This window comes from Somniosus microcephalus, chromosome 3, assembly GCF_052327205.1.
Source record: "Somniosus microcephalus isolate GS21.2 chromosome 3, FLI_Smic_1.0, whole genome shotgun sequence".
Lineage (NCBI taxonomy): Eukaryota > Metazoa > Chordata > Chondrichthyes > Squaliformes > Somniosidae > Somniosus > Somniosus microcephalus.
In genome coordinates this window covers 198,866,735-198,886,159 of record NC_140989.1, presented here as the reverse complement: position 1 = coordinate 198,886,159, position 19,425 = coordinate 198,866,735, and positions in this window count along the sequence as shown.

Here is a 19,425-nt window from a genome sequence, read left to right as displayed (position 1 = left end):
GGAGGATGGCGAGTTGTGTGTGAGCATTGAATAGCTGGTGTGCGAGGTTTTGAGGAGACTGAGGGAGTGAGCAGCTGTGGGAGGATGGGGAGTTATGTGAGGATTGAAGAGCTGGTGTGCAAGGTGTTGAGGAGACTGAGGGAGTGAGCAGTTGTGGGAGGATGGCAATTTGTGTGTGAGGAATGAAGAGCTGGTGTGCGAGTGTTGAGGAGACTGAGGAAGTGATCAGCTGTGGGAAGAAGGCGAGTTGAGTGTGACGATTGAAGAGGTTGTGTGCGAGGTGTTGAGGAGACGGAGGAAGTGAGCAGTTGTTGGAAGATAGCGAGTTGTGTGTAAGGATTGAAGAGCTGGTGTGCAAGGTTTTGAGGAGAATGAGGAAATGAGCAGTTGTGGGAGGATGGCGAATTGTGTGTGAGGATTGAAAAGGTGGTGTGCGAGGTGTTGAGGAGACTGAGGGAGTGAGCAGCTGTGGGAGGAACAGAGTTGTGTGTGAGGATTGAAGAGCTGGTGTGCGATGTGTTGAGCAGACTGAGGAAGTGAGCAGCTGTGGAAGGAAGGCGAGTAGTGTATGAGGATTGAAGAGGTGGTGTGCGCGGTGTTGAGGAGAATGAGGAAATGAGCAGTTGTGGGAGGATGGTGAGTTGTGTGTGAGGATTGAAGAGGAGGTGTGCGAGGTGTTGAGGAGAATGAGGGACTGAGCAGCTTTCGTTGGATGGCGGGTTGTGTGTGAGGATTGGAGAGCTGGTGTGCGAGGTGTTGAGGAGACTGAGGAAGTGAGCAGTTGTGGGAGGATGGTGAGTTGTGTGAGGATTGAAGAGCTGGTGTGCGAGGTGTTGAGGAGACTGAGTGAGTGAGCAGTTGTGGGAGGAAGGCGAGTTGAGTGTGAGGATTGAAGAGGTTGAGTGCGAGGTGTTGAGGAGACGGAGGAAGTGAGCAGTTGTTGAAGGATAGCGAGTTCTGTGTAGGGATTGAAGAGCTGGTGTGCGAGGTATTGAGGAGAATGAGGAAATGAGCAGTTGTGGGAGGATGGCGAGTTGTGTGTGATGATTGAAGAGCTGGTGTGCGTGGTGTTGAGGAGACTGAGGAAATGAGCAGCTCTGGGAGGAAGGCGAGTTTAGTGTGAGGATTGATGAGGTTCTGTGCGAGGTGTTGAGGAGACGGAGGAAGTGAGCAGTTGTTGGAGGATAGCGAGTTGTGTTTAAGGATTGAAGAGGTGGTGTGCGAGGTGTTGAGTAGAATGAGGAAATGACCAGTTGTGGGAGGATGGCGAGTTGTGTGTGAGGATTGAAGAGGAGGTTTGCGAGGTGTTGAGGAGACTGAGGGAGTGAGCAGCTGTGGGAGGATGGCGAGTTGTGTGTGAGGATTGGAGAGCTGGTGTGCGAGGTGTTGAGGAGACTGAGGAAGTGAGCAGTTGTGGGAGGATGGCGAGTTGTGTGTGAGGACTGAAGAGGTGGTGAGCGAGGTGTAGAGGAGACTGAGGGAGTGAGCAGTTGAGGGAGGATGACGAGTTGTGTGTGAGGATTGAAGAGCTGGTGAGCGAGGTGTTGAGGAGACTGAGTGAGTGAGCAGTTGTGGGAGGATGGCGAGTTGTGTGTGAGGATTGAAGAGCTGGTGTGCGAGGTGTTTAGCAGGTTAAGGAAGTGAGCAGTTGTGAGAGGACGGCAAGTTGTGTGTGAGGATTGAAGAGGTGGTGTGCGAGGTGATGAGGAGACTGAGGGAGTGAGCAGCTGTGGGAGGATGGCGAGTTGTGTCTGAGGATTGAAGAGCTGGTGAGCGAGGTGTTGAGGAGACTGAGGGAGTGAGCAGTTGTGGGAGGATGGCGAGTTGTCTGTGAGGATTGAAGAGCTGGTGTGTGAGCTGTTGAGGAGACTGAGGAAGTGAGCAGCTGTGAGAGGGTGGCGAGTTGTGTGTGAGGATTGAAGAGCTGATGTGCGAGGTGTTGAGGAGACTGAGGAAATGAGCAGCTGTGGGAGGAAGGCGAGTTGAGTGTGAGGATTGAAGAGGTTGTGTGCGAGGTGTTGAGGACACGGAGGAAGTGAGCATTTGTTGGAAGATAGCGAGTTGTGTGTAAGGATTGAGGAGCTGGTGTGCGAGGTGTTGAGGAGAATGAGGAAATGAGCAGTTGTGGGAGGATGGCGAGTTGTGTCTGAGGATTGAAGAGGTGGTGTGCGAGGTGTTGAGGAGACTGAGGGAGGCAGCAGCTGTGGGAGGATGGCGAGTAGTGTGTGAGAATTGAAGAGCTGGTGTGGGAGCTGTTGAGGAGACTGAGGAAATGAGCAGCTGTGGGTGGAAGGCGAGTTGAGTGTGAGGATTGATGAGGTTGTGTGCGAGGTGTTGAGGAGACGGAGGAAGTGAGCAGCTGTTGGAGGATAGCGAGTTGTGTGTAAGGATTGAAGAGCTGGTGTGCGAGGTGTTGAGGAGAATGAGGAAATGACCAGTTGTGCGATGATGGCGAGTTGTGTGTGAGGATTGAAGAGGTGGTTTGCAAGGTGTAGAGGAGACTGAGGGAGTGAGCAGTTGTGGGAGGATGGCGAGTTGTGTGTGAGGATTGAAGTGCTGGTGTGCAGGTTGTTGTGGAGACTGAGGAAATGAGCAGTTTTGGGGAGGATGGCGAGTTGTGTGTGAGGATCAAAGAGCTGGCGTGCGAGGTGTTGTGGAGACTGAGGAAGTGAGCAGTTGTGGGAAGATGGCAAGTTGTGTGTGAGGATTGAAGAGCTGGTGAGTGAGGTATTTAGCAGACTGAGGAAGTGAGCAGCTGTGGGAGGGTGGCGATTTGTGTGTGAGGATTGAAGAGGTGCTGTGCGAGGTGTTGAGGAGACTGAGGAATTGAGCAGTTGTGGGAGGATGGCGAGGTGTGTGAGGATTGAAGAGCTGGTGTGTGAGATTTTGCGGAGACTGAGGGAGTGAGCAGCTGTGGAAGGATGGCGAGTTGTGTGTGAGGATTAAAGAGCTGGTGTGCGAGCTGTTGAGGAAACTGAGGGAGTGAGCAGCTGTGGTAGGAAGGCTAGTTGTGTGTGAGGATTGACGAGCTGGTGTGCGAGGTGTTGAGGAGGCTGAGGGAGTGAGCAGTTGTGGAAGGATGGCGAGTTGTGTGTGAGGATTGAAGAGTTAGTGTGCGAGGTGTTGAGGAGAGTGCGGGAGTGAGCAGCTGTGGGAGGAAGGCGAGTTGAGTGTGAGGATTGATGAGGTTGTGTGTGAGGTGTTGAGGAGACGGAGGAAGTGAGCAGTTGTTGGAGGATAGCGAGCTGTGTGTAAGGATTGAAGAGCTGCTGTGCGAGGTATTGAGGAGAATGAGGAAATGACCAGTTGTGGGACGATGGCGAGTTGTGTGTGAGGATTGAAGAGGTGGTTTGCGAGGTGTTGAGGAGACTGAGGGAGTGAGCAGCTGTGGGAGAATGGCGAGTTGTGTGTGAGGTTTGGAGAGCTGGTGAGCGAGGTGTTGAGGAGACTGAGGAAGTGAGCAGTTGTGGGAGGATGGCGATTTGTGTGTGAGGATTGAAGAGCTGGTGTGCGAGGAGATGAGGAGACTGAGGAAGTGAGCAGCTGTGAGAGGATGGCGAGTTGTGTGTGAGGAATGAAGAGGTGGTGAGCGAGGTGTTGAGGAGACTGAGGGAGTGAGCAGTTGAAGGAGGATGACGAGTTGTGTGTGAGGATTGAAGAGCTGGTGAGCGAGGTGTTGGGGAGACTGAGGGAGTGAGCAGTTGTGGGAGGATGGCGAGTTGTGTGTGAGGATTGAAGAGCTGGTGTGCGATGTGTTTAGGAGGTTGAGGAAGTGAGCAGTTGTGAGAGGATGGCAAGTTGTGTGTGAGGATTGAAGAGGTCGTGTGCGAGGTCATGAGGAGACTGAGGGAGTGAGCAGTTGTGGGAGGATGGCGAGTTGTGTCTGAGGATTGAAGAGCTGGTGAGAGAGGTGTTGAGGAGACTGAGGGAGTGAGCAGTTGTGGGAGGATGGCGAGTTGTCTGTGAGGATTGAAGAGCTGGTGTGCGAGGTGTTGAGGAGACTGAGGAAGTGAGCAGTTGTGGGAGGATGGTAAGTTGTGTGTGGGGATTGAAGAGCTGGTGTGCGAGGCGATGAGGAGACTGAGGAAGTGAGCAGCTGTGAGAGGATGGCGAGTTGTGTGTGAGGATTGAAGAGGTGGTGAGCGAGGTGTTGAGGTGACTGAGGGAGTGAGCAGTTGAGGGAGGCTGACGAGTTGTGTGTGAGGATTGAAGAGCTGGTGAGCGAGGTGTTGAGGAGACTGAGGGAGTGAGCAGTTGTGGGAGGATGCCGAGTTGTGTGTGAGGATTGAAGAGCTGGTGTGCGAAGTGTTGAGGAGACTGAGGAAGTGAGCAGCTGTGAGAGGATGGAGAGTTGTGCCTGAGGATTGAAGAGCTGATGTGCGAGGTGTTGAGGAGACTCAGGAAATGAGCAGCTGTTGGAGGAAGGCGAGTTGAGTGTGAGGATTGAAGAGGTTGTGTGCGAGGTGTTGAGGAGACGGAGGAAGTGAGCAGTTGTTGGAAGATTGCGAGTTGTGTGTAAGGATTGAAGAGCTGGTGTGCGAGGTGTTGAGGAGAATGAGGAAATGAGCAGTTGTGGGAGGATGGCGAGTTGTGTGTGAGGATTGAAGAGGTGGTGTGCGAGGTGTTGAGGAGACTGAGTGAGTGAGCAGCTGTGGGAGGATGGCAAGTTGTGTGTGAGAATTGAAGAGCTGGTGTGCGAGGTGTTGAGGAGACTGAGGAAATGAGCAGCTGTGGGAGGAAGGCGAGTTGAGGGTGAGGATTGATGAGGTTGTGTGCCAAGTGTTGAGGAGACGGAGGAAGTGAGCAGTTGTTGGAGGATAGCGAGTTGTGTGTAAGGATTGATGAGCTGGTGTGCGAGGTGTTGAGGAGAATGAGGAAATGACCAGTTGTGGGATGATGGCGAGTTGTGTGTGAGGATTGAAGAGGTGGTTTGCGAGGTGTTGAGGAGACTGATGGAGTGAGCAGTTGTGGGAGGATGGCGAGCTGTGTGTGAGGATTGGAGAGCTGGTGTGCGAGGTGTTGAGGAGACTGAGGAAGTGAGCAGTTGTGGGAGGATGGTAAGTTGTGTGTGGGGTTTGAAGAGCTGGTGTGCGAGGCGATGAGGAGACTGAGGAAGTGAGCAGCTGTGAGAGGATGGCGAGTTGTGTGTGAGTATTGAAGAGGTGGTGAGCGAGGTGTTGAGGTGACTGAGGGAGTGAGCAGTTGAGGGAGGATGACGAGTTGTGTGTGAGGATTGAAGAGCTGGTGAGCGAGATGTTGAGGAGACTGAGGGAGTGAGCAGTTGTGGGAGGATGCCGAGTTGTGTGTGAGGATTGAAGAGCTGGTGTGCGATGTGTTTAGGAGGTTGAGGATGTGAGCAGTTGTGAGAGGATGGCAAGTTGTGTGTGAGGATTGAAGAGGTCGTGTGCGAGGTGATGAGGAGACTGAGGGAGTGAGCAGTTGTGGGAGGATGGCGAGTTGTGTCTGAGGATTGAAAGCTGGTGTGCAAGGTGTTGAGGAGACTGAGGGAGTGAGCAGTTGTGGGAGGATGGCGTGTTGTCTGTGAGGATTGATGAGCTGGTGTACGAGCTGTTTAGAAGGTTGTGGAAGTGAGCAGTTGTGGGAGGATGGCGAGTTGTGTGTGAGGATTGAAGAGCTGGTGTGCGAGCTGTTGAGGAGACTGAGGGAGTGAGCAGTTGTGGGAGGATGGCGAGTTGTGTGTGAGGATTGAAGCGCTGGTGTGCAGGTTGTTGTGGAGACTGAGGAAATGAGCAGTTTTGGGAGGATGGCGAGTTGTGTGTGAGGATCAAAGAGCTGGTGTGCGAGGTGTTGTGGCGACTGAGGAAGTGAGCAGTTGTGGGAAGATGGCAAGTTGTGTGTGAGGATTGAAGAGCTGGTGAGTGAGGTGTTTAGCAGACTGATGAAGTGAGCAGCTGTGGGAGGGTGGCGATTTGTGTGTGAGGATTGAAGAGGTGGTGTGCGAGGTGTTGAGGAGACTGTGGAATTGAGCAGTTGTGGGAGGATGGCGAGGTGTGTGAGGATTGAAGAGCTGGTGTGTCAGATTTTGCGGAGACTGAGGGAGTGAGCAGCTGTGGAAGGATGGCGAGTTGTGTGTGAGGATTAAAGAGCTGGTGTGCAAGGTGTTGAGGAAACTGAGGGAGTGAGCAGCTGTGGTAGGAAGGCTAGTTGTGTGTGAGGATTGACGAGCTGGTGTGCGAGGTGTTGAGGAGACTGAGGGAGTGAGCAGTTGTGGGAGGATGGCGAGTTGTGTGTGAGGATTGAAGAGTTAGTGTGCGAGGTGTAGAGGAGACTGAGGGAGTGAGCAGTTGAGGGAGGATGACGAGTTGTGTGTGAGGATTGAAGAGCTGGTGAGCGAGGTGTTGAGGAGACTGAGTGAGTGAGCAGTTGTGGGAGGATGGCGAGTTGTGTGTGAGGATTGAAGAGCTGGTGTGCGAGGTGTTTAGCAGGTTAAGGAAGTGAGCAGTTGTGAGAGGACGGCAAGTTGTGTGTGAGGATTGAAGAGGTGGTGTGCGAGGTGATGAGGAGACTGAGGGAGTGAGCAGCTGTGGGAGGATGGCGAGTTGTGTCTGAGGATTGAAGAGCTGGTGAGCGAGGTGTTGAGGAGACTGAGGGAGTGAGCAGTTGTGGGAGGATGGCGAGTTGTCTGTGAGGATTGAAGAGCTGGTGTGTGAGCTGTTGAGGAGACTGAGGAAGTGAGCAGCTGTGAGAGGGTGGCGAGTTGTGTGTGAGGATTGAAGAGCTGATGTGCGAGGTGTTGAGGAGACTGAGGAAATGAGCAGCTGTGGGAGGAAGGCGAGTTGAGTGTGAGGATTGAAGAGGTTGTGTGCGAGGTGTTGAGGACACGGAGGAAGTGAGCATTTGTTGGAAGATAGCGAGTTGTGTGTAAGGATTGAGGAGCTGGTGTGCGAGGTGTTGAGGAGACTGAGGGAGGCAGCAGCTGTGGGAGGATGGCGAGTAGTGTGTGAGAATTGAAGAGCTGGTGTGGGAGCTGTTGAGGAGACTGAGGAAATGAGCAGCTGTGGGTGGAAGGCGAGTTGAGTGTGAGGATTGATGAGGTTGTGTGCGAGGTGTTGAGGAGACGGAGGAAGTGAGCAGCTGTTGGAGGATAGCGAGTTGTGTGTAAGGATTGAAGAGCTGGTGTGCGAGGTGTTGAGGAGAATGAGGAAATGACCAGTTGTGCGATGATGGCGAGGTGTGTGTGAGGATTGAAGAGGTGGTATGCAAGGTGTAGAGGAGACTGAGGGAGTGAGCAGTTGTGGGAGGATGGCGAGTTGTGTGTGAGGATTGAAGCGCTGGTGTGCAGGTTGTTGTGGAGACTGAGGAAATGAGCAATTTTGGGAGGATGGCGAGTTGTGTGTGAGGATCAAAGAGCTGGCGTGCGAGGTGTTGTGGAGACTGAGGAAGTGAGCAGTTGTGGGAAGATGCCAAGTTGTGTGTGAGGATTGAAGAGCTGGTGAGTGAGGTATTTCGCAGACTGAGGAAGTGAGCAGCTGTGGGAGGGTGGCGATTTGTGTGTGAGGATTGAAGAGGTGGTGTGCGAGGTGTTGAGGAGACTGAGGAATTGAGCAGTTGTGGGAGGATGGCGAGGTGTGTGAGGATTGAAGAGCTGGTGTGTGAGATTTTGCGGAGACTGAGGGAGTGAGCAGCTGTGGAAGGATGGCGAGTTGTGTGTGAGGATTAAAGAGCTGGTGTGCGAGCTGTTGAGGAAACTGAGGGAGTGAGCAGCTATGGTAGGAAGGCTAGTTGTGTGTGAGGATTGACGAGCTGGTGTGCGAGGTGTTGAGGAGGCTGAGGGAGTGAGCAGTTGTGGAAGGATGGCGAGTTGTGTGTGAGGATTGAAGAGTTAGTGTGCGAGGTGTTGAGGAGAGTGCGGGAGTGAGCAGCTGTGGGAGGAAGGCGAGTTGAGTGTGACGATTGATGAGGTTGTGTGTGAGGTGTTGAGGAGACGGAGGAAGTGAACAGTTGTTGGAGGATAGCGAGCTGTGTGTAAGGATTGAAGAGCTGCTGTGCGAGGTATTGAGGAGAATGAGGAAATGACCAGTTGTGGGACGATGGCGAGTTGTGTGTGAGGATTGAAGAGATGGTTTGCGAGGTGTTGAGGAGACTGAGGGAGTGAGCAGCTGTGGGAGAATGGCGAGTTGTGTGTGAGGTTTGGAGAGCTGGTGAGCGAGGTGTTGAGGAGACTGAGGAAGTGAGCAGTTGTGGGAGGATGGCGATTTGTGTGTGAGGATTGAAGAGCTGGTGTGCGAGGAGATGAGGAGACTGAGGAAGTGAGCAGCTGTGAGAGGATGGCGAGTTGTGTGTGAGGAATGAAGAGGTGGTGAGCGAGGTGTTGAGGAGACTGAGGGAGTGAGCAGTTGAAGGAGGATGACGAGTTGTGTGTGAGGATTGAAGAGCTGGTGAGCGAGGTGTTGGGGAGACTGAGGGAGTGAGCAGTTGTGGGAGGATGGCGAGTTGTGTGTGAGGATTGAAGAGCTGGTGTGCGATGTGTTTAGGAGGTTGAGGAAGTGAGCAGTTGTGAGAGGATGGCAAGTTGTGTGTGAGGATTGAAGAGGTCGTGTGCGAGGTCATGAGGAGACTGAGGGAGTGAGCAGTTGTGGGAGGATGGCGAGTTGTGTCTGAGGATTGAAGAGCTGGTGAGAGAGGTGTTGAGGAGACTGAGGGAGTGAGCAGTTGTGGGAGGATGGCGAGTTGTCTGTGAGGATTGAAGAGCTGGTGTGCGAGGTGTTGAGGAGACTGAGGAAGTGAGCAGTTGTGGGAGGATGGTAAGTTGTGTGTGGGGATTGAAGAGCTGGTGTGCGAGGCGATGAGGAGACTGAGGAAGTGAGCAGCTGTGAGAGGATGGCGAGTTGTGTGTGAGGATTGAAGAGGTGGTGAGCGAGGTGTTGAGGTGACTGAGGGAGTGAGCAGTTGAGGGAGGCTGACGAGTTGTGTGTGAGGATTGAAGAGCTGGTGAGCGAGGTGTTGAGGAGACTGAGGGAGTGAGCAGTTGTGGGAGGATGCCGAGTTGTGTGTGAGGATTGAAGAGCTGTTGTGCGAGGTGTTGAGGAGACTGAGGAAGTGAGCAGCTGTGAGAGGATGGAGAGTTGTGCGTGAGGATTGAAGAGCTGATGTGCGAGGTGTTGAGGAGACTGAGGAAATGAGCAGCTGTGGGAGGAAGGCGATTTGAGGGTGAGGATTGATGAGGTTGTGTGCGAGGTGTTGAGGAGACGGAGGAAGTGAGCAGTTGTTGGAAGATTGCGAGTTGTGTGTAAGGATTGAAGAGCTGGTGTGCGAGGTGTTGAGGAGAATGAGGAAATGAGCAGTTGTGGGACGATGGCGAGTTGTGTGTGAGGATTGAAGAGGTGGTGTGCGAGGTGTTGAGGAGACTGAGTGAGTGAGCAGCTGTGGGAGGATGGCAAGTTGTGTGTGAGAATTGAAGAGCTGGTGTGCGAGGTGTTGAGGAGACTGAGGAAATGAGCAGCTGTGGGAGGAAGGCGAGTTGAGGGTGAGGATTGATGAGGTTGTGTGCCAAGTGTTGAGGAGACGAAGGAAGTGAGCAGTTGTTGGAGGATAGCGAGTTGTGTGTAAGGATTGAAGAGCTGGTGTGCGGGGTGTTGAGGAGAATGAGGAAATGACCAGTTGTGGGACGATGGCGAGTTGTGTGTGAGGATTGAAGAGGTGGTTTGCGAGGTGTTGAGGAGACTGAGGGAGTGAGCAGTTGTGGGAGGATGGCGAGCTGTGTGTGAGGATTGGAGAGCTGGTGTGCGAGGTGTTGAGGAGACTGAGGAAGTGAGCAGTTGTGGGAGGATGGTAAGTTGTGTGTGGGGTTTGAAGAGCTGGTGTGCGAGGCGATGAGGAGACTGAGGAAGTGAGCAGCTGTGAGAGGATGGCGAGTTGTGTGTGAGTATTGAAGAGGTGGTGAGCGAGGTGTTGAGGTGACTGAGGGAGTGAGCAGTTGAGGGAGGATGACGAGCTGTGTGTGAGGATTGAAGAGCTGGTGAGCGAGGTGTTGAGGAGACTGAGGGAGTGAGCAGTTGTGGGAGGATGCCGAGTTGTGTGTGAGGATTGAAGAGCTGGTGTGCGATGTGTTTAGGAGGTTGAGGATGTGAGCAGTTGTGAGAGGATGGCAAGTTGTGTGTGAGGATTGAAGAGGTCGTGTGCGAGGTGATGAGGAGACTGAGGGAGTGAGCAGTTGTGGGAGGATGGCGAGTTGTGTCTGAGGATTGAAGAGCTGGTGTGCAAGGTGTTGAGGAGACTGAGGGAGTGAGCAGTTGTGGGAGGATGGCGTGTTGTCTGTGAGGATTGATGAGCTAGTGTACGAGGTGTTTAGAAGGTTGTGGAAGTGAGCAGTTGTGGGAGGATGGCGAGTTGTGTGTGAGGATTGAAGCGCTGGTGTGCAGGTTGTTGTGGAGACTGAGGAAATGAGCTGTTTTGGGAGGATGGCGAGTTGTGTGTGAGGATCAAAGAGCTGGTGTGCGAGGTGTTGTGGAGACTGAGGAAGTGAGCAGTTGTGGGAAGATGGCAAGTTGTGTGTGAGGATTGAAGAGCTGGTGAGTGAGGTGTTTAGCAGACTGATGAAGTGAGCAGCTGTGGGAGGGTGGCGATTTGTGTGTGAGGATTGAAGAGGTGGTGTGCGAGGTGTTGAGGAGACTGAGGAATTGAGCAGTTGTGGGAGGATGGCGAGGTGTGTGAGGATTGAACAGCTGGTGTGTCAGATTTTGCGGAGACTGAGGGAGTGAGCAGCTGTGGAAGGATGGCGAGTTGTGTGTGAGGATTAAAGAGCTGGTGTGCAAGGTGTTGAGGAAACTGAGGGAGTGAGCAGCTGTGGTAGGAAGGCTAGTTGTGTGTGAGGATTGACGAGCTGGTGTGCGAGGTGTTGAGGAGACTGAGGGAGTGAGCAGTTGTGGGAGGATGGCGAGTTGTGTGTGAGGATTGAAGAGTTAGTGTGCGAGGTGTTGAGGAGACTGAGGAATTGAGCAGTTGTGGGAGGATGGCGAGCTGTGTGTGAGCATTGAATAGCTGGTGTGCGAGGTTTTGAGGAGACTGAGGGAGTGAGCAGCTGTGGGAGGATGGGGAGTTGTGTGAGGATTGAAGAGCTGGTGTGCAAGGTGTTGAGGAGACTGAGGGAGTGAGCAGTTGTGGGAGGATGGCAATTTGTGTGTGAGGAATGAAGAGCTGGTGTGCGAGTGTTGAGGAGACTGAGGAAGTGATCAGCTGTGGGAAGAAGGCGAGTTGAGTGTGACGATTGAAGAGGTTGTGTGCGAGGTGTTGAGGAGACGGAGGAAGTGAGCAGTTGTTGGAAGATAGCGAGTTGTGTGTAAGGATTGAAGAGCTGGTGTGCGAGGTTTTGAGGAGAATGAGGAAATGAGCAGTTGTGGGAGGATGGCGAATAATGTGTGAGGATTGAAGAGGTGGTGTGCAAGGTGTTGAGGAGACTGAGGGAGTGAGCAGCTGTGGGAGGAACAGAGTTGTGTGTGAGGATTGAAGAGCTGGTGTGCGATGTGTTGAGGAGACTGAGGAAGTGAGCAGTTGTGGGAGGATGGTGAGTTGTGTGAGGATTGAAGAGCTGGTGTGCGAGGTGTTGAGGAGACTGAGTGAATGAGCAGTTGTGGGAGGAAGGCGAGTTGAGTGTGAGGATTGAAGAGGTTGTGTGCGAGGTGTTGAGGAGACGGAGGAAGTGAGCAGTTGTAGAAGGATAGCGAGTTCTGTGTAGGGATTGAAGAGCTGGTGTGCGAGGTATTGAGGAGAATGAGGAAATGAGCAGTTGTGGGAGGATGGCGAGTTGTGTGTGATGATTGAAGAGCTGGTGTGCGAGGTGTTGTGGAGACTGAGGAAATGAGCAGCTCTGGGAGGAAGGCGAGTTTAGTGTGAGGATTGATGAGGTTGTGTGCGAGGTGTTGAGGAGACGGAGGAAATGACCAGTTGTGGGAGGATGGCGAGTTGTGTGTGAGGATTGAAGAGGAGGTTTGCGAGGTGTTGAGGAGACTGAGGGAGTGAGCAGCTCTGGGAGGATGGCGAGTTGTGTGTGAGGATTGGAGAGCTGGTGTGCGAGGTGTTGAGGAGACTGAGGAAGTGAGCAGCTGTGGGAGGATGGCGAGTTGCGTGTGAGGATTAAAGAGCTGGTGTGCGAGGTGATGATGAGAATGAGGATGTGAGCAGCTGTGAGAGGATGGCGAGTTGTGTGTGAGGACTGAAGAGGTGGTGAGCGAGGTGTAGAGGAGACTGAGGGAGTGAGCAGTTGAGGGAGGATGACGAGTTGTGTGTGAGGATTGAGGAGCTGGTGAGCGAGGTGTTGAGGAGACTGAGTGAGTGAGCAGTTGTGGGAGGATGGCGACTTGTGTGTGAGGATTGAAGAGCTGGTGTGAGAGGTGTTTAGCAGGTTAAGGAAGTGAGCAGTTGTGAGAGGATGGCAAGTTGTGTGTGAGGATTGAAGAGGTGGTGTGCGAGGTGATGAGGAGACTGAGGGAGTGAGCAGCTGTGGGAGGATGGCGAGTTGTGTCTGAGGATTGAAGAGCTGGTGAGCGAGGTGTTGAGGAGACTGAGGGAGTGAGCAGTTGTGGGAGGATGTCGAGTTGTCTGTGAGGATTGAAGAGCTGGTGTGCGAGCTGTTGAGGAGACTGAGGAAGTGAGCATCTGTGAGAGGGTGGCGAGTTGTGTGTGAGGATTGAAGAGCTGATGTGCGAGGTGTTGAGGAGACTGAGGAAGTGAGCAGCTGTGAGAGGATGGAGAGTTGTGCGTGAGGATTGAAGAGCTGATGTGCGAGGTGTTGAGGAGACTCAGGAAATGAGCAGCTGTTGGAGGAAGGCGAGTTGAGTGTGAGGATTGAAGAGGTTGTGTGCGAGGTGTTGAGGAGACGGAGGAAGTGAGCAGTTGTTGGAAGATTGTGAGTTGTGTGTAAGGATTGAAGAGCTGGTGTGCGAGGTGTTGAGGAGAATGAGGAAATGAGCAGTTGTGGGAGGATGGCGAGTTGTGTGTGAGGATTGAAGAGGTGGTGTGCGAGGTGTTGAGGAGACTGAGTGAGTGAGCAGCTGTGGGAGGATGGCAAGTTGTGTGTGAGAATTGAAGAGCTGGTGTGCGAGGTGTTGAGCAGACTGAGGAAAGGAGCAGCTGTGGGAGGAAGGCGAGTTGAGGGTGAGGATTGATGAGGTTGTGTGCCAAGTGTTGAGGAGACGGAGGAAGTGAGCAGTTGTTGGAGGATAGCGAGTTGTGTGTAAGGATTGAAGAGCTGGTGTGCGAGGTGTTGAGGGGAATGAGGAAATGACCAGTTGTGGGACGATGGCGAGTTGTGTGTGAGGATTGAAGAGGTGGTTTGCGAGGTGTTGAGGAGACTGAGGGAGTGAGCAGTTGTGGGAGGATGGCGAGCTGTGTGTGAGGATTGGAGAGCTGGTGTGCGAGGTGTTGAGGAGACTGAGGAAGTGAGCTGTTGTGGGAGGATGGTAAGTTGTGTGTGGGGTTTGAAGAGCTGGTGTGCGAGGAGATGAGGAGACTGAGGAAGTGAGCAGCTGTGAGAGGATGGCGAGTTGTGTGTGAGTATTGAAGAGGTGGTGAGCGAGGTGTTGAGGTGACTGAGGGAGTGAGCAGTTGAGGGAGGATGACGAGTTGTGTGTGAGGATTGAAGAGCTGGTGAGCGAGGTGTTGAGGAGACTGAGGGAGTGAGCAGTTGTGGGAGGATGCCGAGTTGTGTGTGAGGATTGAAGAGCTGGTGTGCGATGTGTTTAGGAGGTTGAGGATGTGAGCAGTTGTGAGAGGATGGCGAGTTGTGTCTGAGGATTGAAGAGCTGGTGTGCAAGGTGTTGAGGAGACTGAGGGAGTGAGCAGTTGTGGGAGGATGGCGTGTTGTCTGTGAGGATTGATGAGCTGGTGTACGAGGTGTTTAGAAGGTTGTGGAAGTGAGCAGTTGTGGGAGGATGGCGAGTTGTGTGTGAGGATTGAAGAGCTGGTGTGCGAGCTGTTGAGGAGACTGAGGGAGTGAGCAGTTGTGGGAGGATGGCGAGTTGTGTGTGAGGATTGAAGCGCTGGTGTGCAGGTTGTTGTGGAGACTGAGGAAATGAGCAGTTTTGGGAGGATGGCGAGTTGTGTGTGAGGATCAAAGAGCTGGTGTGCGAGGTGTTGTGGAGACTGAGGAAGTGAGCAGTTGTGGGAAGATGGCAAGTTGTGTGTGAGGATTGAAGAGCTGGTGAGTGAGGTGTTTAGCAGACTGATGAAGAGAGCAGCTGTGGGAGGGTGGCGATTTGTGTGTGAGGATTGAAGAGGTGGTGTGCGAGGTTTTGAGGAGACTGAGGAATTGAGCAGTTGTGGGAGGATGGCGAGGTGTGTGAGGATTGAAGAGCTGGTGTGTCAGATTTTGCGGAGACTGAGGGAGTGAGCAGCTGTGGAAGGATGGCGAGTTGTGTGTGAGAATTAAAGAGCTGCTGTGCAAGGTGTTGAGGAAACTGAGGGAGTGAGCAGCTGTGGTAGGAAGGCTAGTTGTGTGTGAGGATTGACGAGCTGGTGTGTGAGGTGTTGAGGAGACTGAGGGAGTGAGCAGTTGTGGGAGGATGGGGAGTTATGTGTGAGGATTGAAGAGTTAGTGTGCGAGGTGTTGAGGAGACTGAGGAATTGAGCAGTTGTGGGAGGATGGCGAGTTGTGTGTGAGCATTGAATAGCTGGTGTGCGAGGTTTTGAGGAGACTGAGGGAGTGAGCAGCTGTGGGAGGATGGGGAGTTGTGTGAGGATTGAAGAGCTGGTGTGTGAGGTGTTGAGGAGACTGAGTGAGTGAGCAGTTGTGGGAGGAAGGCGAGTTGAGTGTGAGGATTGAAGAGGTTGTGTGCGAGTTGTTGAGGAGACGGAGGAAGTGAGCAGTTGTAGAAGGATAGCGAGTTCTGTGTAGGGATTGAAGAGCTGGTGTGCGAGGTATTGAGGAGAATGAGGAAATGAGCAGTTGTGGGAGGATGGCGAGTTGTGTGTGATGATTGAAGAGCTGGTGTGCGAGGTGTTGAGGAGACTGAGGAAATGAGCAGCTCTGGGAGGAAGGCGAGTTTAGTGTGAGGATTGATGAGGTTGTGTGCGAGGTGTTGAGGAGACGGAGGAAATGACCAGTTGTGGGAGGATGGCGAGTTGTGTGTGAGGATTGAAGAGGAGGTTTGCGAGGTGTTGAGGAGATTGAGGGAGTGAGCAGCTCTGGGAGGATGGCGAGTTATGTGTGAGGATTGGAGAGCTGGTGTGCGAGGTGTTGAGGAGACTGAGGAAGTGAGCAGTTGTGGGAGGATGGCGAGTTGCGTGTGAGGATTGAAGAGCTGGTGTGCGAGGTGATGATGAGAATGAGGATGTGAGCAGCTGTGAGAGGATGGCGAGTTGTGTGTGAGGACTGAAGAGGTGGTGAGCGAGGTGTAGAGGAGACTGAGGGAGTGAGCAGTTGAGGGAGGATGACGAGTTGTGTGTGAGGATTGAAGAGCTGGTGAGCGAGGTGTTGAGGAGACTGAGTGAGTGAGCAGTTGTGGGAGGATGGCGACTTGTGTGTGAGGATTGAAGAGCTGGTGTGAGAGGTGTTTTGCAGGTTAAGGAAGTGAGCAGTTGTGAGAGGATGGCAAGTGGTGTGTGAGGATTGAAGAGGTGGTGTGCGAGGTGATGAGGAGACTGAGGGAGTGAGCAGCTGTGGGAGGATGGCGAGTTGTGTCTGAGGATTGAAGAGCTGGTGAGCGAGGTGTTGAGGAGACTGAGGGAGTGAGCAGTTGTGGGAGGATGGCGAGTTGTCTGTGAGGATTGAAGAGCTGGTGTGCGAGCTGTTGAGGAGACTGAGGAAGTGAGCAGCTGTGAGAGGGTGGCGAGTTGTGTGTGAGGATTGAAGAGCTGATGTGCGAGGTGTTGAGGAGACTGAGGAATGAGCAGCTGTGGGAGGAAGGCGAGTTGAGTGTGAGGATTGAAGAGGTTGTGTGCGAGGTGTTGAGGACACGGAGGAAGTGAGCAGTTGTTGGAAGATAGCGAGTTGTGTGTAAGGATTGAAGAGCTGGTGTGCGAGGTGTTGAGGAGAATGAGGAAATGAGCAGTTGTGGGAGGATGGCGAGTTGTGTGTGAGGAATGAAGAGCTGGTGTGCGAGTGTTGAGGAGACTGAGGAAGTGATCAGCTGTGGGAAGAAGGCGAGTTGAGTGTGACGATTGAAGAGGTTGTGTGCGAGGTGTTGAGGAGACGGAGGAAGTGAGCAGTTGTTGGAAGATAGCGAGTTGTGTGTAAGGATTGAAGAGCTGGTGTGCGAGGTTTTGAGGAGAATGAGGAAATGAGCAGTTGTGGGAGGATGGCGAATAATGTGTGAGGATTGAAGAGGTGGTGTGCAAGGTGTTGAGGAGACTGAGGGAGTGAGCAGCTGTGGGAGGAACAGAGTTGTGTGTGAGGATTGAAGAGCTGGTGTGCGATGTGTTGAGGAGACTGAGGAAGTGAGCAGTTGTGGGAGGATGGTGAGTTGTGTGAGGATTGAAGAGCTGGTGTGCGAGGTGTTGAGGAGACTGAGTGAATGAGCAGTTGTGGGAGGAAGGCGAGTTGAGTGTGAGGATTGAAGAGGTTGTGTGCGAGGTGTTGAGGAGACGGAGGAAGTGAGCAGTTGTAGAAGGATAGCGAGTTCTGTGTAGGGATTGAAGAGCTGGTGTGCGAGGTATTGAGGAGAATGAGGAAATGAGCAGTTGTGGGAGGATGGCGAGTTGTGTGTGATGATTGAAGAGCTGGTGTGCGAGGTGTTGTGGAGACTGAGGAAATGAGCAGCTCTGGGAGGAAGGCGAGTTTAGTGTGAGGATTGATGAGGTTGTGTGCGAGGTGTTGAGGAGACGGAGGAAATGACCAGTTGTGGGAGGATGGCGAGTTGTGTGTGAGGATTGAAGAGGAGGTTTGCGAGGTGTTGAGGAGACTGAGGGAGTGAGCAGCTCTGGGAGGATGGCGAGTTGTGTGTGAGGATTGGAGAGCTGGTGTGCGAGGTGTTGAGGAGACTGAGGAAGTGAGCAGCTGTGGGAGGATGGCGAGTTGCGTGTGAGGATTAAAGAGCTGGTGTGCGAGGTGATGATGAGAATGAGGATGTGAGCAGCTGTGAGAGGATGGCGAGTTGTGTGTGAGGACTGAAGAGGTGGTGAGCGAGGTGTAGAGGAGACTGAGGGAGTGAGCAGTTGAGGGAGGATGACGAGTTGTGTGTGAGGATTGAAGAGCTGGTGAGCGAGGTGTTGAGGAGACTGAGTGAGTGAGCAGTTGTGGGAGGATGGCGACTTGTGTGTGAGGATTGAAGAGCTGGTGTGAGAGGTGTTTAGCAGGTTAAGGAAGTGAGCAGTTGTGAGAGGATGGCAAGTTGTGTGTGAGGATTGAAGAGGTGGTGTGCGAGGTGATGAGGAGACTGAGGGAGTGAGCAGCTGTGGGAGGATGGCGAGTTGTGTCTGAGGATTGAAGAGCTGGTGAGCGAGGTGTTGAGGAGACTGAGGGAGTGAGCAGTTGTGGGAGGATGTCGAGTTGTCTGTGAGGATTGAAGAGCTGGTGTGCGAGCTGTTGAGGAGACTGAGGAAGTGAGCAGCTGTGAGAGGGTGGCGAGTTGTGTGTGAGGATTGAAGAGCTGATGTGCGAGGTGTTGAGGAGACTGAGGAAGTGAGCAGCTGTGAGAGGATGGAGAGTTGTGCGTGAGGATTGAAGAGCTGATGTGCGAGGTGTTGAGGAGACTCAGGAAATGAGCAGCTGTTGGAGGAAGGCGAGTTGAGTGTGAGGATTGAAGAGGTTGTGTCCGAGGTGTTGAGGAGACGGAGGAAGTGAGCAGTTGTTGGAAGATTGTGAGTTGTGTGTAAGGATTGAAGAGCTGGTGTGCGAGGTGTTGAGGAGAATGAGGAAATGAGCAGTTGTGGGAGGATGGCGAGTTGTGTGTGAGGATTGAAGAGGTGGTGTGCGAGGTGTTGAGGAGACTGAGTGAGTGAGCAGCTGTGGGAGGATGGCAAGTTGTGTGTGAGAATTGAAGAGCTGGTGTGCGAGGTGTTGAGGAGACTGAGGAAAGGAGCAGCTGTGGGAGGAAGGCGAGTTGAGGGTGAGGATTGATGAGGTTGTGTGCCAAGTGTTGAGGAGACGGAGGAAGTGAGCAGTTGTTGGAGGATAGCGAGTTGTGTGTAAGGATTGAAGAGCTGGTGTGCGAGGTGTTGAGGGGAATGAGGAAATGACCAGTTGTGGGACGATGGCGAGTTGTGTGTGAGGATTGAAGAGGTGGTTTGCGAGGTGTTGAGGAGACTGAGGGAGTGAGCAGTTGTGGGAGGATGGCGAGCTGTGTGTGAGGATTGGAGAGCTGGTGTGCGAGGTGTTGAGGAGACTGAGGAAGTGAGCAGTTGTGGGAGGATGGTAAGTTGTGTGTGGGGTTTGAAGAGCTGGTGTGCGAGGAGATGAGGAGACTGAGGAAGTGAGCAGCTGTGAGAGGATGGCGAGTTGTGTGTGAGTATTGAAGAGGTGGTGAGCGAGGTGTTGAGGTGACTGAGGGAGTGAGCAGTTGAGGGAGGATGACGAGTTGTGTGTGAGGATTGAAGAGCTGGTGAGCGAGGTGTTGAGGAGACTGAGGGAGTGAGCAGTTGTGGGAGGATGCCGAGTTGTGTGTGAGGATTGAAGAGCTGGTGTGCGATGTGTTTAGGAGGTTGAGGATGTGAGCAGTTGTGAGAGGATGGCAAGTTGTGTGTGAGGATTGAAGAGGTCGTGTGCGAGGTGATGAGGAGACTGAGGGAGTGAGCAGTTGTGGGAGGATGGCGAGTTGTGTCTGAGGATTGAAGAGCTGGTGTGCAAGGTGTTGAGGAGACTGAGGGAGTGAGCAGTTGTGGGAGGATGGCGTGTTGTCTGTGAGGATTGATGAGCTGGTGTACGAGGTGTTTAGAAGGTTGTGGAAGTGAGCAGTTGTGGGAGGATGGCGAGTTGTGTGTGAGGATTGAAGAGCTGGTGTGCGAGCTGTTGAGGAGACTGAGGGAGTGAGCAGTTGTGGGAGGATGGCGAGTTGTGTGTGAGGATTGAAGCGCTGGTGTGCAGGTTGTTGTGGAGACTGAGGAAATGAGCAGTTTTGGGAGGATGGCGAGTTGTGTGTGAGGATCAAAGAGCTGGTGTGCGAGGTGTTGTGGAGACTGAGGAAGTGAGCAGTTGTGGGAAGATGGCAAGTTGTGTGTGAGGATTGAAGAGCTGGTGAGTGAGGTGTTTAGCAGACTGATGAAGAGAGCAGCTGTGGGAGGGTGGCGATTTGTGTGTGAGGATTGAAGAGGTGGTGTGCGAGGTGTTGAGGAGACTGAGGAATTGAGCAGTTGTGGGAGGATGGCGAGGTGTGTGAGGATTGAAGAGCTGGTGCGTCAGATTTTGCGGAGACTGAGGGAGTGAGCAGCTGTGGAAGGATGGCGAGTTGTGTGTGAGAATTAAAGAGCTGGTGTGCAAGGTGTTGAGGAAACTGAGGGAGTGAGCAGCTGTGGTAGGAAGGCTAGTTGTGTGTG